The sequence below is a fragment of the Triturus cristatus genome, chromosome 12 (genome assembly GCF_964204655.1).
Source record: "Triturus cristatus chromosome 12, aTriCri1.1, whole genome shotgun sequence".
Classification (NCBI taxonomy): domain Eukaryota; kingdom Metazoa; phylum Chordata; class Amphibia; order Caudata; family Salamandridae; genus Triturus; species Triturus cristatus.
The window spans coordinates 639,138,212-639,155,087 of NC_140595.1; the positions used below are offsets into that span (position 1 = coordinate 639,138,212).

At 40.4% G+C, this 16,876-nt stretch overlaps 1 long non-coding RNA gene across 2 annotated transcripts in view; it reads right to left on the minus strand.

Moving 5' to 3' along the window:
- Positions 1 to 16,876, minus strand: part of LOC146776458 (uncharacterized) — a 404,315-nt gene that overhangs the window by 14,405 nt on the left and 373,034 nt on the right. For both annotated transcript variants that reach the window (XR_014972211.1, XR_014972212.1), the window contains exons 2-3: positions 6,412 to 6,597; positions 2,412 to 2,492 (exon numbers count right to left, since the gene is read on the minus strand). This is a non-coding gene — a long non-coding RNA (uncharacterized LOC146776458). The remainder of the gene's footprint in view (positions 1 to 2,411; positions 2,493 to 6,411; positions 6,598 to 16,876) is intronic.

The following is a 16,876-nucleotide window of genomic DNA, read 5'->3' on the forward strand; positions in this document are numbered from 1 at the left end:
CGTATATATTTTGAAACAGCCACCCTGCTTTATTTATTAACGGAATATGCAGGTGCTAACTTCCCTGCACTGTTCCAATAAGGTATCGCACCTTTGTTCTTGATTTATTTATAATGCTGTTTGTTTTAGCAAATTAGGCAAAACAACTAGAATCAGGAGGGGCACTTTAGGCAAATTTTATGATTAACTCAAAGCATTAAAACATTCTAAATAGTCCCATTTGGACTTCATATTGCTTAAGCATACATCAGTCTTTCATCCTCTTTCATAGGTTGCTTTTTAAGATGTATCCCCGGGCACAGTATGTCATTCTCTTCATAATAGGATCTGCTTCGATACATATCAAAGGTATTACCAACGATTTTCGGTGGAAATGCACTATTAGAGTAAAAATATTTTCCAAAAGATGCTGAAGTAATTGAATACCCAACAGGCGTGCAAATTTGCATATTTCAATTGTTTTGCCAAAGCTATGCAAAGAAGTGCACCCAAGACTAATGATCCCCTGGCAGGCTTCTCCTCCTGCAAAGCAATTTTTTCAAAGAAACATAAGAACAGAAATAAAGTAGAATTTGCTGGGAGGGCTGATGTCCCAAGCATGCTCATTAATAGCAAAGTCTTTTTTTGTTACTGATTTTAAGCCATAGACACATTTGATTTCGCAATAAAAGGCATTTATGGAGTGTGCTAAAATGTTTCCCCATTAATGAGAAACCTGATGAAATATTTAGTCCTGGAAGGCACTGAACTTTCTATTTGTGAAATAAAAGCAAAGTCAAAGTAAAGAAAGTTTTTTCTTTCCATCCACAGCCACATAAGACATAGCAGACGTGAGACATATAGGGGTAACAAGTTAATATTTAAATTATGAGGGTAGCATCACGTTTATTAAAGAGGACACCCTCGTCTAATTCAGGCACACTGTAAACATCTGCTTCCACCCAGGAGCAAATTTATCATTTTGTTGCCCGAAGGTATGTGTTGCGTTCTACAATATTGAGAGTGAAGGGGTGGAACAAGACTGTAGAGTGCCTAGAAGGGAGGAGGTGGAGAAGGCAGATCAAGATGCTAGTTGGAAGAGATGGGGCAGTATTGTTCATGGATTGGGGTAAGGGCTTGGAGCTGGACTGACCAGAGGATGGGATGAAGGAGATATGGTAAGAGTGTCGAGGATTTCACGGGAGGTGGTATGGCAGAACTATTATGAGATTGTGAGGGAGAGGTAGGGCTGTGCTCGATAGTAGTGGAATGGTGGTAAAGGGGCAGTAAGGTGAATGGACTGGGAGGGAGAGACCAGAGCATAAGTGCTCAGCGGTTTGGAGTACTCTTCAGCGCAGTACACTCAAGTGAAAGGGAAGGCTGGGTGAGATGAGTTGGGGACAGAGAGGGAGGAGCAGACAGGACCATGCAGTGATTGTTGGACAAGGGGTTGGTCACAAGTGAGAGGTAGTTATAGAGAAGTCACCAAATTCTCCTCATTTTCTTGTACAGTGGGGTAAATATTCGGTTTTATTAAAAAGTTGACTAAGGGCCTGATTTATGGACAAACAAACTAAGCAGCAAAAATTGCAGATCCTAGTCTTAATTCTGTTCAGAACGAACTATTAGATAATGCCTGTATACCACTTGTCCTGGATGCTCTTCCTCACTCAAAACCACCGAGACCAGATACCAACAGAGACCAGGGTTTTTTCTGGGGCTACATGGAAGGGCTGAATTCATATACCTCTAGTCGTCCAGGCTTATCCAACGAGAAGCTCATGAGCTACTGGTAGAGCTCCAGTTACCTGTAAGTAGCTCTCCTGTGTGCAGCCCAGCCTACTAAATACGAAGCTTTTGCTTGACTGAATATATGTATGCCAACATTCTAAAGTGTATATTTTAGACATAAAAGTGTGTATTTTCAGAATTCATAAGCTGATGTTCAGAGAGAAATGGTTGCATTTCCAAAATGTATTTGAAACTGATATTTGGGTGAAAAAACATGTGGAGATTATTACCTTGGTGCCAGGGGCATTGCAGGTATAGTTGTTATGTATTACCAAGTAAAGGCATTCCAAATTAACAAAGCCTTTTTTACACTACTGCTGGCCACCCTACTTGATGCATTGATTAAGGTGATCACTGCTGATGATTGTGCTTAGGGTGGCCAATAATGTAATTTCATCTGATGTGGTCACTATTACAAAACTGATGCTAGAAGCTCGAGATGATTTCCATTGAACAAAAGTAGCTTTTATTACAAAAAAGGTTGGACATGCCTACATGATTTAGTCTTAAAGGTCCAGTGGTTATTTTGAATTTTTCTCTGTCATTGCTGCCCCGTTTTAGTTTGCATGTGCAGACAGTGGCATTTCTCAGGAACACAAGAGTTACATTGCTTATTAGTTAATATTGGGGGTATAGCTCACCTCAGTGCACAGTAGCGGCTGGTTTCTGTAAGAATCCTATGGATCTGGTTTGCTTCAATGCGAGCACATTCAGGATGTAGCCTGCACAAAATAAATCCAAGTGACCATACACAAAAAAGCATTCTTATTGGCAACAGTTACTTAGATTTTGTGCTGCTTGGGCAGAACATGTTTCAGGTTATGCACATTTCCTAGGCACAGGCATCAAGAGCTGTCACTTTGGTTGCAGAGATTTAAATTGCTCATGATTCAGACACAGCGCGGTGCGACATGTTACACTTAGTCTACAAGTAATTTAAAACATGGAGGCTAAGATCTAAAAAATAAATCCATCAGGTTATCCATTAGGTCACACAGATTCCTCACACTTTAGGAAGCAAAGCTCTGCCTTAGCACTTATTACACTCGCAGGCAGTAATCTGTCAGGTTAAATATCTGTTAGGATAAGAACTGCCTCTCAAGTAACACATTGCACAGGCACCAACACAAGAATGCAGAACTAAACCATATATTATACTGAACATCTCAACCTCTGGACAGCAAATGTGTTCTTCAGGTTGCAGAGATCCCACAGACACCAGAGTTATCCTTCAGGTTACAGCAGTATTCTACAGGGTTAGGCATGAGACAACATGGTGTCCCTCGGGTAAACATATTTTAGAGGGGTGGGAATATGGGACCTAAGCTATGTTTCAAGTATAAGGATCTTCCAGGCTCATGCATATGACAATAAATTCACCCTTGTAGGTAGATCAATCTTATCTCACAGGACCAGGCATATGGAACCACAGCCATCCTTTTAGTTACAGAGAGCCTTCAGGGTCATGGTATCTGACAACAAGCTCTGCCTCAGGTTACAGAGATGTTGCAGACATATAGCACTTGAGCTATCCTTCAGGGTACAGAGATCCCACAGGCACAGGATTCTGATATCAAAGCTATCTGTCCCATACAGTGGTCTTACATGCTAAGGTCACAGATAGAGAAGCTGTCCTTCATATTGCAAATACCTTACAGGCCAAGATTCCAGACTGCAAAACTATCCCTCAGCTGGTATTTGGTTATGGAGATCATTCCTAAGAAATATATATTCTTCAGTGTACAGAGATCTTGGAGGTTAAAGTTGCAGGGAGCAGAATTATCTGTCAGGTCTTGACTCTTTTTTCTATAAAACACTGTATTAATTTTAATTGAAGTCTGGAATATTATTTTAAAAAACTCTGCACTTACCTCTTTAAGGTCAAACATATATGTTGTAACTTGTCACATGTGGTTAACTAAACTAATTGGTACATATAATTTTATTGTATTTCATTTTCTCAAAAACCTTTGAATGCATTAACAAAAGATCTATCGCAAATTCCTTTATATTTTAATGTGTGTACCATTATTAGCTTTAATTTGTTTCTTTCTATCCTACTTAACTCCTTCTAATCAATTTGATTCAAGTTATTTTCTCATGTTTGTGATTTGCCTACTATTGTCCTTGTAGTGGTTTTTTATGTTGGAAACCCTGATGAAGAGAAACTCTGTTTACTAGGTTGCGAAACGTGTTGACTTGAGCTAAATTTGTAACACATCATGTTGGCTTGAGCTAAATTTGCAATGAACCTAATTAAAGAAAAGTCTAAATAAAATTTGTAGACTTGCAACATTTTTTAAATTTTTTTTGACTTCGATACCTGTCTTTTCCATTAGTTATTTCGGTAGAGGTAGGAAGGAACTCCACAACATCCAATGTCACTTGATTGGTCCTTTATGGGTTCCCTTCCATTTTTTGGTTACATTTCTAAAATTGGTGTTGTACCTAATGTGAGATGAGAGAGAGTGGTACCACAGAAGACCTTAGTGTGTTTGTTTCTCTTGCTCTCTTCCCTTTCCCTCTGGTATTTAGTTCTACCTGGAACATCTCCTTTAGAAGATGAAGCCCGATGTGCAATTGCACATATTTTCTTTTCTTTTAACTTTGTTTCCCAATGGAGGAACCTTTTATCCTACATCCCCTCCAACATTGGAGGTGTTCAATACCCCTTCCCACCTTCTGAGGAGAGTTACTCCAACTCTATGTTGAAGTAAAACTCCAAACATTTCCAGGACTGGAAAGTGTTGGATCAGAGTTTCTGAATGCCAACACACTTGTGAGTTTCTTGGCATTCACAAACTTTCAATGCAAACCTCATCTCAATCCACCAACTCTCCACCCGTTGTGTGGGGATTTTCTTCTGCAGATATTTCTGTACTCACGTTGGAGAATTCTTCAAGTTCATAAATTAAGCTATTGTTGGCTTTGTGAATCGTATCCAGGATAGTTAGCTGAGATTTTGTTTTTCATTCTGTGAAACTATTACAAAAATAAGGGAACTTTTTTTGCTGGAAGTCTGTTGCAGTTCAGTTATTTTATGCTATGTTTTTTACCAAAAAAAAATATTTTTGTCTTTAGTCTTGTTATGAAATGCTCTTGCTCTTAATTTTAAGGTACACGATATATGTGGTTGTTTTACTGTGCATTTGGTGTTTTACATACCATGCTGCACTTCATGTATTGAAAAAAACAATACATGACATACGAAGATGGCAGTAGAGTTAGTCCCAAGGCAAGCTCCAACAGCAGTGGTGTCTTGTCAGATGCTTAGTCTTCTCAGGAGTGAGCGCTGTCTTGCACAGCAACATTCTATAATGGTTGATTAGAATACATTATTTTTGGTGTGTAGAGTATGGATTTGCTTAGCTTCACTACTTCACAATAAAGTTTATTTGTCCATACTATCCTTCCAGGTGAAAAAGATCAGCCTCTTCGGAGCTACTATGTGTTTTCCCAGCTAAGCTGAACAGATCTGCAAAAAGGCCATTCCAAGTACAATGGTGATGTCCCTGGAACGCCTTACCTTTCTCGTTGATACTCATGGAGAACTTACTAAAGTGCATGAAATAACTTAAAGTCCACTTCTGCTCCCCCATGAGCTGATGGATCTGAGCAAGACATCATGTCTTCTAAAATAAAACTGATTGTCTCTATGACTTCAATCTTGGCAACCGTGTTCATCTTTCTAGGATGAAAACCAACTAAAGTCGAAGTACTGGTGTTGATGTTCCAGGAGATTGCAGACATCATTCCCCAAACTGATAATTTGAAAAGGGATTTCTTTTTAGTATTCGAAGGTTGCTGCAACAACACACTAGAACTAAGGTCCATGTCATACCAAAAAGGAAAATGTAATGTCTGCATCCACTCAAATGGAGGAGGAACTATCACCACCAACCCTTCAGTGGAGCAGAGGCTGCATCTAAATAGAATTGACTGGAAGAAAAGAGAAGGGAGCTAAGTTTGATTTCTGCAATGCATTGCTTTTGAAATACATGGGCAGAGGAATACGCAAATCATAGACTGGGATTAAACACTAAACACTTTTCCTCAAAAGTAAGGAAGTGATAGCTGTTGAAGTTTCAGTTGTCGATCCACCATTATGCAATAAGTTGATGAGTCTCCCTGCTACCCGATATCGGATAATGTTACATCTGAAAACAATAATTTGTCTCCTGTCGGGTGTAGGGGAAAGTCAATACTGATGGCTAAGAGCATAAAATTATAGTTGTAGTCAATGTATAACTTCTAGGTAAATTTATAACCTACAGAGGGAGCTGAAAATCAACTATAAACAAGCAATAAACTGCAGGCTCTAGGTGGAAAGGACAATGAGGCTCCCACTCATGAAGGCATTTGTGCATTTAAATCAATTTACTCATGCATATTATTACACCATGATGGAATAATATTGCACAAGAATAAATCACACTCCATGGCCTTCCTGGGTGAGGATATGCTGGAATTTTTGGGAATATTGGTATCATTTCCCTGGCCCATTCTCACCCACCTTGGAAATTTTCAGAAATGTACCCATGTCATTGTCAAGAGTAACTACCTTCCAATGTGGAACTGGGAAGGAAAAGACCTAAAATTGGCAGGGATATAGAGGAAGGGTCGAGGATAATGCAGACTTACCAGAGAGGTTCCAGTAAAGTATCTGTGGAGCTCCATAATCCAACTTTTGTCTTTATTTTCCATAGGCTAGCCAGGCTACAGGACTCACATGGCTCTTTGACAGACTTGTTTTCTGAAGGCACAACGGGTTCTTGGATTTAAGTATGGTGTCAGTACCGAAGGGCGCAAGGCATATGCACTGTCTCCCTAAATAGTGAGAAAAGGAGAAACCATTAGGTCACATTACAAACACACTTTTGGACACTGTATGAATAGAGCTTGCAATTCTCTTACTAAGTAAAAAGTCATCACCAAAATTACCCTGCAACAGACAGTTATGTATTCCACTGTGGCAGAACATAAAGGAGTTGTCTGCTGCCTGGGAATCTGGCTACAAGGTCAGTTATGATGCATGAGGCATCACACACTACCTGTACATTGAGTGAGTAGGTGCTTGTCCTAGTTCTATAAATGAATTAATTTGCACAGGAGTACAGGGGGACATATGGAAATATGTGTGTCATCAACACAGTCAATTACATTGAGAAACTGAGGCACCCAGAAACACATTAATTTGTTCTGTTGCAAATATTAGGGAATGTTTTGAAAACATATATATTGGTTCACTTTGCTAACCATGATGTTCAGAAATCCGTGAAGAAACCTGGAAAATTCACTTCTGAGGGTCAATCTTTTCCTAATGTTTTATCTATTATCTGCCTGCAGTATGGCAGAGCTGGCATCTTCACTTGGACTTTCAGCAGGTAGTACTTCAGTAATTGAAGGATACAGTAAAACATTTATTCCATGTCACTGAGCAAAAAATATTCCTCAATAGCCGTTTCTCACAATTTTCCAGATTCATCTACAGCCGACTCTTTTCTACCTTTTTTATCAGACCAATCAATTATTGCACCTGAAGATGCTGCTCCAGCTGATCCACTTGATGAAAGCTGAAACCTCTGCTATCAGAGCCAAGACTGCACAGTCATTACTGATGGATGAACAATCATGAGTGGATGCATTAGATGAGGGTTCAGGTTGTGCTGCCATTTTTACACATTATGGAAAAACAGCTGCAATTTGTCCCAGACATCTCACAGGCTACCCTATAGATGCTAGCTGTTTCTTCAGTGGCATCACATGGGACTTTCTGGCCACCTACAATGAAAGGGGACACACCACAGTAAATCCCTTCATCTAAAACTCCCCTTCTTGGGTCAGCATCTGTTTGGTTCTTGGCTGGAGGAACTGTTAAACTGAAGACCATAAACCAGCCATTCTTTTCAATACTCATCCTCCTCCTGTAAATTGATACTGACCTCCTACCAAATATCCTCCTCTGTGCCCTGCTTGATTGTTCTGGAGCTGTAGTAAACGTATAGAGGCTGGTACTGACTTTAAAGGATACAACCCTTCCTCGCACGATTCTCACTATACCTGAATGGCTACTCGCCCTTCTCTTCCTCCTTCTCTTTCTCCACTGGGGTGCTGAATGAAATTTCCTACTGTATATGGGCTCAGGATATTTTGAATCCCTAGGTATTGGACACTGTAACAAGAGATTAGTCCAAAGATTTTTCTCCATTCTGTCCTCAGGAATTGCAGATCAACCAATGGCCATGTAATCTGAAGAAATAGTCTGCCCTGATTTGTGGCATTGAAGATCTCATGAAAAAGGGGGCTGTGTTCTCATGGCCTTTGGAGGAAAGAGGCTAAGGAGTCTATTCCATTCTTTTTCGGTTCCCTAAACTGTCAGAGGAATTAAGACCCATTATAGATCCAAAGGGACTGAATATATTTATTCAGTTCTTGCTTTGTCAAATGGACCCTATTCTAACATCCAAAATGTCTTTCTAGGTGATATAATAATACTCCTAGACCTTCAAGATGCCTACTTTCACATCCCTACAAGAGAAGAGAGCAGCAATGCTCCCTACAGTTTGTAGTCCAGGAGCACCATTTCCAATTTCAAATGACCCCATAATACTTCACATCTGCCCCACAGGTATTTACAAAGGTGCTGGCTTCCTGGGTATCTGTGTTACATCAAGATGGTATTCATACTCATCCACCCATGATCCATCCTACCATCAGGCTGTTTGAAACACTCCCTTTTCAAGATCATGGGTTACTTCTCAACTGACAAAATCTTATTGCCAGCCACGCCCCTGCATACAGTTCATAGGGGTGGTGCAACTCCTCTTTTGGTAGGGTTTTCTTTTCTCTTTCTAGAATCCAGAAACTTCAATCTCATCTCCTCCCTCTCCTGAGGGCCTCCTCTGTAACAGCTTGCCTATGGTTACAGTTTCAGAGAGACATGGCAGCATCAGTCTTTGTGGTACCCTGGACATGATTCAATATGAAGCCCTTTCTTAGACATATTCTATTTCACTGGCATCTGGGGTGTATTATGCATCCGGTGCCGTGTTCATGTTTGGTCTATGGTGCACCATTAAACAGGTGGCTGCGTGCAGACATAAACACTGTGCCCGATTACAAAGAATGCTCTACTCTTAGGGCAACCACAAACTGGTGCTGCCATGGGGGCTGCACATTCAGTGAAATATGGTGTGGATGCTTTAATCAGGCACTCTGTGTTTCACTGGGCGGGCGGCACCCGCCTGCACTTTAGAAAGAAGACAGAGATCTTCCTGCTGACGGATGCTGTGAGTGACTACACTTGCCTGCAGGGGGATGTCCCTCCAGAGGTCTGGCCTCAGGAGGTGCACTAGCAGTGCACTACCTTTTTGTGTTGCACTGTCAGTGCAGCTTCTTTGCCTTTGCATTTACATCTGTAATAAGGCACAGGCGCAACGGCAAAGAAATACCTTCACTTGCATGCAATGATGGAATGCCCTCTCAAGATAGCACTAGTGCTACTTGTGCACCAGCAATATCAGTATAAGAGAAGGTGCCGCATAAGCATATGTGGCCCATTCTGTAAAACCAAAGAGCACCCTCAGAGCATTTGTGTAGTACGGCCCCTGGTATCCATGAACTTTGAAACTCAAATTGCTGTTTCCTGGTCAATCATGCACTCCATCCAATGATAGTTACAGACAAATCATCTGCCCAGAGTGATGGACTTGCCCCTCCACATTCTTTGATCGTTTCATCTTGGTAATAGCCACAGGTTTATGAATGACTCGGGAGTTATTACAGGGTCTTTGGTTTAGAATAGGGTAGACACATGCATCGAACTTGAGAGAACACTGTGCTATCCCAAGGGTTCTTCCTCACATTCTATCCTCCCTAAGGCTATTTAGTTCAGCGTTGGACTGACAAATAGCTGCCAAAATGGTATGTGAAATGTAGGGAAGCAGTTCAGTCTCATTCTCTGGCCATGTTACACACATGGTCTGTGCTTGGCTGAGATTTATCTTCTGTCTTTTCAACAAAATACATTCTTGGGGTAAATGCACAAAATACACAGTTTTTAATATTGCGATACATAAATATGATTTCAAAAACATTGTTAGTCTGAAAATATTGTGGCACAGGATACCATTGTCAAGAATATCTTTTTTGTAGTAAATAATATAATTATGAATTACATTGTATTATTTTGTATTATCCACTTAAAAATAGTTGTCCAAATATCTATGATTCATTTCATATATACACTGGGCAAAATATTAATTGTAGGTGTTACTATTGGTAGTGTAATTTTTTTAAATGTATAGTATGTTATTTAACGTGTTTAATTCATTTGTATACTTCACTTAAATATAGTTGTAAAAATATCTATGATTAATTTAATATATACACTGGACAAAATATTAATTGTGGGTGTTAATATTGCTAGTGGAATTGTTTTGTAATGTATGGTTTGTTATTTAACGTGTTTAATTCATTTGTATTATACATTAAATTAGTGAATTATGATGTAGTAGTGGGTTGGGTTTGTAGGGAAATAGCATGAAAAATACATTAAATTGCAATTATTCTAATTCATTTTAAATTAATTTGACATTGTATATTAAGGGCCTCATTATGATGTCGGGTGGATGCACGTCTGCCCAACATCGTAGCGGTCTGGAGCTGCCCAACCATAGTTCGGCGGTTCCAACCTCACAATTTGGATGCGATTGCCCATAGGGCAGTCAGAAACATCCATTTTTTATGGCAGCTTGTGTGGTGGGTGGAAAAGGCCTCCAGCACAAGCTGCCATAACAAAATGGATGTTGGGAAACCTTGAGGTGCCTGCCACATGGTGCAGGAATGTTTAGGGTGGCACTATAGGTGCCACCCAAGTGCCCCAGGCCCCCAGGCCAGGGGGAGTGGGGTCCCTGCTAGGGGCCCCCAAAGTCATTTTCCGACAGCCGTTCCATGTCGGAAAGGCCGACATGGAAAGGCTTTTGGAAAATGACATCATAATACCGACAGCGAAGCCAAGGCTGGCTCTGACATCATATGTCATCATGAGCATTTCTGATGCTCCGATGAGCTCAAAGAACCCGTCGGAACAGGAGCGGACAGTCAGCCCATAAGTAATTTATTGATTATTAATTATGTATATTGTTTTATTGTGCAATGGTTATTTTATGTTTTCTAACATGAATTTGTTATTTTGAATGTTTATTTACACTTTTTAATTTTGTTCATTATGCTGTTTTTAGTAGTAGGTTGTTGGGATTGTAGAGGAATAGGGTGGATATTTTATCAAATTCTGAATAATTTTATACTAATGGTAATAGATTTTGAAAGTTAATTAATCATGAAATAAATTGAATTTTTTTAATTGTTATTGTATTTACATTGTATTTTTAACAGTTTATACTGAACTATTTAATTAAAAATATGTAGTTTACTTTTAAGTATAATAATATTGTAAATATATTATTTTACATTCTATATTTATGGTAAAACATTATTCTTACCTTGTTCTCTTCCATGATATTCTTCACATAATATTTTTGCCCCTCCTATCATAAATATAGGAAGACGATATTAAGGTAAGCAATATTTTTGACACAATATTTATTTGCCTCAATATTTTTGTGCACAATATTTTGTCATGCGATCATTCTGGGGTGGAGGCTGTTGCAGCAGAATATTCCTATCCGCACTGCTGTTTTCTATGTGGGTGGATTTGTTTCAGGAATTATGTATTTGTTTCAGAGTTGCACATCAAGTTTTTTTTAAAGCATCTTTAAAACTTAGCACCTCTTCTTCTCTAAGGGCAGGAATTCGGGGGCTTTCACAGTAGAGGATTTGTCCCCTCCAAGGGCTCCGTGGCTTCAGGGTCTTCTACTGGCCTTTCATACATTTTCTTTTGTACACAGAGTACTTTTAAAACTCTGAAAGTAACAAGCCCATGTGATCCTGGTAGCTCCACCTTGGCCAAGGTTTCCTCCCATCACATATCTGATAGTTGCTCCCCAATGGTTGTTTTCTTGTGTCCCATCTCCTCTCCGATGGCCAGTTCTTTCTCTCCCACCTCTATTTGACATAATATTGAAGGTGTGGCTTCTGAAAGAATAGGTTTGTGCACACTTGAATTATCTCCTGAGTAGTATGGCTTGGCAACATTCTGGGCAGTATTCTACCCTTCACTTCTACAGTAAGCTTTGGCATTCATGTGTTAAGTACTGTTTTACTAAGAACTTTGCACCCCACTCTTGTGACCCCGTAACCTTTTGGGAATTGTTGAGAGATAGCTTTCTTTCGCATTTGGCAGTATTTGCTCTGAGATACCAGTTTGCTGCTTTATAAGATGTTAATTTTTAGGGGACTAACCTGGAGCCTATGCTTGAACCTGGTTTTAAAGGTCCATTCTCATATTCCAACTTGAGATCCTCCTCTTGAGCTTAGAGCTATCCAGTTGCCAGCTTCTGAAGATGCTTCCCCTAAGGTTCTGCATAGGTTTCTTTTTGGAGGCAATTACTATAGATCGATGACTGGGTGAGATTCAGTCTTTGATTTTCTGAGGCTCTTTCAGACCTTTTATCCAGAGCAGATGGGCTCAGCAAGATCATCAAGGTTCCTGTTCAGAAAAGGTCACCCCGAAAGGTATCTCATGAGACAGGGGCGTTCGTGTCAAAAGACATTTTGAAAACAGAAAAAAGGAGGAATAGAATTGGTGGTTCAACTTTATTCAGGTTTTCACTATTTCACAGTATCAATACATCAAAGTTATCTGAAATTTCTGCAGGTTTGATGATAATCTTATGATGTTTCAGGACAAAATAAGATTGGAGGCACAGTTTGTAGAGGAATATGGTTTTATATGAACAGGGAGAAATGGTTTTGGAATACATGCGGCAGATAGCATGTCCAGGTTTCATGATCAGTGCAGAGAAGCCCTTCTTCAATTGCTAGCAGAGAAGATCAGACGAGTAAATACACTGTTAATAATGTTACTGAAGAAAGACAGTTTACCTTTGAAGGAATTGGCAAGTTAGTAGTTGTTGTATTTGCTACAATTTTTCCTCGAACTTTGTAACTTTCCTTTACAATGCCTTGCACTGCATTGTACTACAGACTCTTTATTTCAGAGTTGGTTTCTAGTGTTATGTTTCTGTAAATCTGAATGTGGTGGTGAAGAAAGCATTCATTGGTGGCTCCAGAAGATTGAAGCAATGAATTGTTATGCTACACATGGCGAACAGCCAGGCCTCTTAGATTAATCAGATGCCAGTGGTGTGGCCTGGGGATCATGTAGAGGATGTCAGATGACAGAAAGGAAATGCTCCTGTCCGGGGCAGGAGACACATTTCAATTTTCTAGAGCTTCTAGTGGGGACCTTTTCAATCAAATGGCTAATAAGAACACATGTTGATCGTTTATATTGAGAATGTCAAAATTCTGGCATTTTGGTACATCAACCATATATGGGGACAAGACTGTAGGATTTGCGCTTTTGTATGGAACATCAGGTTTCTGTAAGAGCAGAGCATTTCCCAAGGTTGTTAAATGCAGTGGCAAATCTTCAAGCCTTGAGCAAGGAAAAATTTGCAGGAGGTAGATCTCTGGTGGGGCCCACTGGAGGTGGATTTGTTTCCTCACATATGAGCATTTTTTCATTTGGGGACTAGATTCAGAGGCTTTCACGACAGATACAGTTTTAGAGGCTTGTACAGGTTAAATGTGTTATGCCTTCCTTCCCTTTTCAATAATTCCAAGGCGTTCTTTACATCGCAGGCAGTACATTAGGAGTCATTACATCAAAGGCAGTAGATTGAAAGTTAGTGCATAGCAGTACCTTGTAGCTAAGTTTTTTTCTGGAGTCACTACATCGCATGGTACATTGCTTCACAGGTATATATAAGTATTAAAAAAGGTACTCTACATTTCATATCATCTCTGTTTATATAAAGGAAATGTATAAGAAAAGATTAAGTACATTTATTATATAGATTACATTTAACATAATTTACACACAAAAATTTAAATATAATATAAATTTAGAAATGCTAAAGTAAAACTAAAGGTCATTTAGGGATAGTGTAAAAAAGGGAAAAAGCACCAGATCGCAAATGTTGCCCCTTCCAATTTGAGGTTTGGCTGTCCTCGGTAATTTACCACATCATCCTCCGCTCACCATTCGAAAAGAGGAGCCGGCACGCTTCCATTTGTGCTCAGAGTTATTTATTGGTTCACCAACACAACACTGGCTAAATGCATTTTGGCTAGCTACGTAGCCTTGATCACGATAGTGAGCACCATCTTGTAACTTGTTTTTATATACACCATGTGTTATTAACATTAAAGAAAAACTTTAAAATTCCTTTGTGTGCAAGCTGCATGTTCTCAGAACAAAGTAACAATGGATAATCACTAGAAATCATTTTTCTTCAGTTTTTTCCCCAAGCTGAATTATTACATAACATTTATTCAGCACTCAGGAAATCTCTTGATACTTTTAAATTTCTTCACAATCTTCTAGCTCCCCAATGGACATGATTTTCTTATAACAATTAAAAAATACAATAAGGCTAACACAATTAATGACTTACACATAGTCTAGACCTAGTGTGCATACTACACTGTCTCACTCAATGGGGAAAGTACTATTAACTAATTTTCAAACAAATATATTCCTATTAATACTTTGCAGTACATCAACACCCCGGGTCTCACCCGATCACCCAATATATTTTATCTTTGAAATAAGCTTTATTTCGATAAAACATATCTTAAAAGCACATACAAACAAACATGTGGGATCAAAAGAGGCGAGCCGTGAGACTATAGCATTGTCAAATTTCCACAACAAGCAGGATAAAAATACATATATACAATATAAATAAGACAGTATTAAAAAAAAGTTTAAATAGCAATGGTAGAACAAAGAGACTGCTTATGTGGGAGCTACAAGAGTTTTGCATCTTATGAGCCAAGACCACCTCAGAAATTTCGATAGGGCGCACACGTACAAGGATCGTGTATCTGATTTTAAGATGCGCAGAGCTATGAGATGGTCTCGCGTGCCCAACTCTCTGCACAGGGGTTTAAGCCAATAAGACCTTGCAGTTTTGTATTTGGGACATGCAAACAAAACATGTGCAATTGACTCAACATGGGTCTCACAAAAGGGGCAAAATGGTGAAGTCTGGGAAGGTGGCTTCCAGCGCGCGGTCAATTCTCGCACCGGAAGAGTGCCAACTCTGAATTTAAAATAGAGGGCTCGATCAAAGGGCTTCTGGATAATGTCGAAATAGGGCTCATAGCGCACTTCGTCTTTGAGCCTTAGGAACTCAATGGTGCATCTGCCACCCTGAGAACTAGAGTTCCTTTTTGCGATGACCCAATTCCAATAAAGTTTCTTTAATATGGCTTTCGGGGGCGACGTTCTATTCTCCCAGGCGTCTTTAAGGCCAAGATCAAAAAGCAGGGTCTTTACATCTTTCAGCCCTTTGACTTTGTACCAGCAGGATATAGACAATATTTCAGATAATCCCTCCGCATACTTGGCTAGCTCAGGGGTGCGCCAGAGCCGGGCCCATAGGAGCAAGGGGCGTAATTTTGCCAAATCTTTCAGCGCGTGACATCCCAGATCCATTAGTAGAGGTGTTACTGGAGTACTCTGGGGGAGTGCCATCAGTTCCTTATAGAAACTGAAATCGGATTTGGCAAGCTCGTCCATGTTATTCAGGCCCCAGAGTTCAGCGCCAAAAAGTGCCGAGCTCACACCTTTCGCTTTATATATCTCGAGGGCTGGGGCTATTGGTCTGGACGCGGAGGAACGATGTTCTCTGAGGAGGGCACCGGAGACCCTCTTATGGTTTAAAAGCATCTTTTGTATGTGGGGTGTCCAACGCATAGTATCTGCAATGCGGATGCCCAAGTAATCAAATTCTTTAACCCTTTCGAGGGTAGCCGCGTTTAGAGCTGGGGGCCGTCCTAATTTTTTGGGAGGGTTCAGTATTAAATATTTTGTTTTGGCGGAATTTATTGAAAGGCCTCTGCAATTACAAAAGACTTGGAAACTATCTAAAAGGGTTTGGAGACCCATAGGCGTTTTGGACAGCAAGAGAGTATCATCAGCGAACAGGAGAGTTGGAATACGTTCGCCCGCCAGGGATGGTGCATCGGAAGGAACTTTCATCAAGTGATCCACTACACCATTCACATAAAGTGAAAAAAGCGTAGGGGCAAGGACACATCCCTGGCGGACACCCCTGTTCACTGGAATTCTCTCTGTTTTTTGGCCCTGCGAGCCCCATCGTACTTGGGCGTAATTACCCTCATGGAGTTTTACTAGTAGAGCCAATAAGTAGGGGGGAATATTCATGTTGGCCAAAACGCCCCACAGGGTGTTGCGAGGCACAAGATCAAATGCTGTTTTGAGGTCTATAAAAGCGATGTAAAGGCTGCCCTTACCAAGAAGGACAACCTTCCAGTATATAAGGAGCAATCTAAAGACCTGTTCTATGGTGCCTGTCCCGGCCCTGAAGCCTGCCTGGTAGTCTGAGAGGATGTTGTTTTCATTCACCCAGGATAAGATTCTCTCCAAGATTACCTTCCCAACCACCTTCTGGGATGAATCAATCAGACTAATTGGGCGGTAGTTGGCTGGGTCCTCTCTGCCGCCCTTCTTAAAGATCGGCACAACCTCGGCCCCCTTCCAAGATTCAGGGACCGAGGCACCGTTAGTTATGGCATTGATTAAAGTAGAAAGAAGCTTCCCCCAGCTAGATGGATCTAGTTTGAGGACATCACCTGGGATACCGTCAGGACCTGCTGCCTTCTGAGGGACAATAGATTTAATCGCATAGAGAACTTCCCGTTCGGAGAAAGGCTCAACGCTCGGTTCGTCCGTGGAAGAGAAAGCCATTTCGGGAGAGAACCCCCTCGCTACCTCTATCCCGGAAGAATAAAGTTTGGAGAAATGTTCGTACCAGACCTCACTAGTTATGTTGCATGTCAAAAGATCGTGGGCTGGTCTATTCTTAGTTCTAATTATACTCCAAAAAGAGCCTGAATCACGTTTTAGGGAAGCCTCCCTTAATGCCTGCCAATACTGTTCCTCCCAAGCCTT